Below are 2,582 nucleotides of genomic sequence, written 5' to 3'. Positions count from 1 at the left end.
GTGAGAGAATGTGTTCTACCAATGCTGTGAAAATGAGGATGAAATAATGAAGCCTTCAACCTTCGTATGTTAAATATGGAAGAACCATGGGCTCAGTGAAAAAAGGATAATACTCAGGAGCACCCAAAGTGGGACATATATACAGTAAGGAAAATAATTATCTGATCCCGTGCAGATTTTGTATGTTTGCCCACTTACAAAGAAATGAAAGGCTTATCATTTTTATCATCGGTGTATTTTAAATGATAGAGACAGAAATATCAACCAAAAATCCAGAAAAAACACACATGGTACAAATGTTATAAATGGAGTTGCAGTTCAGTGAGTATAATAAATATTTGATCTCCAAGCAAAACATGACCTAGTACTCGGTGGAGAATCCCTTGTTGGCGAGCACAGAGGTAAGATGTTTCCTGTAGTTGGTTACCAGGTTTGCACACATCTCAGGAGGGATTTTGGGCCCTTTACAGATCTTCTCTAATTTCTTAGGTTTCTTGTAGTTTCAGCTCCCTCAATACATTTTCTATAGGATGAAGGTCTGGAGACTGGCTAGGCCACTCCATGACCTTAAAGGAGAACTATGGGGTTAAGGCCTTTCCCCATAGTTCTTCTTAGGGTAACGGGAGGACACAAACTAGTGTCCTCCCGTCACCCTAAGCTCAGTATACTGAGATGCCGCAGTATACCGCAAGCTACAGCTCGCGGTATACTGAGAAGCCGCAGCTGAAGCGGATCCCGACAATTATGTCTGGATCCGCCCAGCTGCGTGAGTGACAGCTGGCTCTGCCTATCTAGAGGCAGAGCCAGCTGTACCCTCGCCCGTCCATTCCGCCAGTGAGCACTGGAGGATCGGAGCGGGGAGCAGGGAATCCAGCCCCCCCCCTGTCACGGCAGAGAGCCAGGATCTAGAGGTGAGCGAACGCCGGTATGTGTTCGCTCACTTCCCGATCTACTAAGCCGACCTGTGACAGTCTCATTGTCACAGGTCGGCTAGAACTATGAGGTGAGTGAAAAGCGCCCCCCCTCATAGTTCTCCTTTTAATGTGCTTCTTCTTGAGCCACTGCTTTGTTGCCTTGGTGGTATGTTTTGGGTCATTGTCACGCCGAAAGACCCATCCACAACCCATCTGCAGTGTTCGGGCTGTGGGAAGGAGGTTCAGAGAAACAGCTCCAAAGCATAATGTTTCCACCTGCGTGCTGGATTTGTAGGGATGGTGTTCTTAAGGTCATAGTCAGCATTGTTCTTCCTCCAAACACGGCGAGTCGAGTTAATGGCAAATAGCTGAATTTTGGTGTCATGTGACCGCGGCACTTTCTCCCAATCCTTCTCTGAATCATTTAGATGTTCATTGGCCGGGCCAGTACATGTGCCTTCCTGAGGTGGGGGACCTTGCAGGCGCTGCAGGATCTCAATCCATGGTGGTGTATTGTGTCACCAATGTTTTGTTTGGTGACTGTGGTCCCAACTGCCCTGAGATCATTCACAAGCTCCTCCCATGTAGTTCTGGGCTGATCGCTCACTTTTCTCATGATCATCCTCACCCCATAAGGCGAAATCTTGCATGGAGCTCCAGACCGAGGGCCATTTAATTTTTATTTTGTATTCCATCCAGTTGAGAATAAACGTTCCAACAGTTGTTTCCTTCTCACCGAGCTTCTTGCTGATAGTCTTGTAGCCCATTCCATCCTTGTACAGGTCTACAATCTTGTCCCTAACATCCTTGGGCAGCTTTTTGGTCTTGCCCATGTGGGGGAGGTGTGAATGAAAGAAAGAGATTCTGTGGACAGGTGTCTTATAGACATAACGAGTTGTCATTAGGAGCACCTTCTTAAAGTGACAGGACTCATCTGTGTACCACATCACCAGTCTGTGGGAGGAGCCAGAATACTTATTTTACTCACTGAACTGCAACTTAATTTATAACATTTGTATCATGTGATTTTTTCTGGATTTTTGATTGATATTCTGTCTCTATCATTTAAAATACACCTATGATAAAAATTATAGACCTTTCATTTCTTTGTAAGTGGGCAAACTTACAAAATCTGCAGGGTATCAAATCATTATTTTCCTCACTGTATATCAATGAATAAATGTAAGAATAAAAACAATAGACATTGGGTAAGCAAGCTCAACACTCCAGCTGTTTTGGAACTACAGGTCTCATGAGGTATTGCAAGATTCTGACAGCCACAGCCATGACTCCAAGTGGCAGAGCTATGATGGGATTTGTAGGTTTACCACTGTTGGAGTGCTGAGGTTGCCTACCCCAGTATTATGCTCTAATGATATAAAACACCTGCAGTGATCTTGATAGTCTTTGACCAAGTGATCCTTGCCTAGGCTGTGTATGACATGATGGAGCTCAGAACAGCGCCTTGTTTTTTTTACTGATGGTAAAACTGACAGGTCTATTCACAAAAGGGTGAAGAGTTTGAAGAAGGCCGGAGAAGTGAACAATCTAGGACAACATAGCTGATTTGGAAAAATTATCCAATTCAGGTCACTTTCCAGTTCAGCTATGTTGTCCTAGATTGTTCACTTCTCCGGCCTTCTTCAAACTCTTCACCCTTTTGTGAAT

At 44.5% G+C, this 2,582-nt stretch overlaps 1 protein-coding gene across 1 annotated transcript in view; it reads left to right on the top strand.

The window, feature by feature from the left end:
* Positions 1 to 2,582, top strand: part of LOC108802122 (epoxide hydrolase 1-like) — a 16,960-nt gene that overhangs the window by 4,754 nt on the left and 9,624 nt on the right. The gene's annotated exons all lie outside the window — the stretch shown is intronic.

The sequence above is a fragment of the Nanorana parkeri genome, unplaced genomic scaffold (assembly GCF_000935625.1).
Source record: "Nanorana parkeri isolate BGI_ZX_2015 unplaced genomic scaffold, ASM93562v1 scaffold2673, whole genome shotgun sequence".
NCBI lineage: Eukaryota > Metazoa > Chordata > Amphibia > Anura > Dicroglossidae > Nanorana > Nanorana parkeri.
The sequence above is the reverse complement of the archived record's forward strand: the minus strand, read 5'-3'. Positions and strand labels throughout refer to the sequence as shown.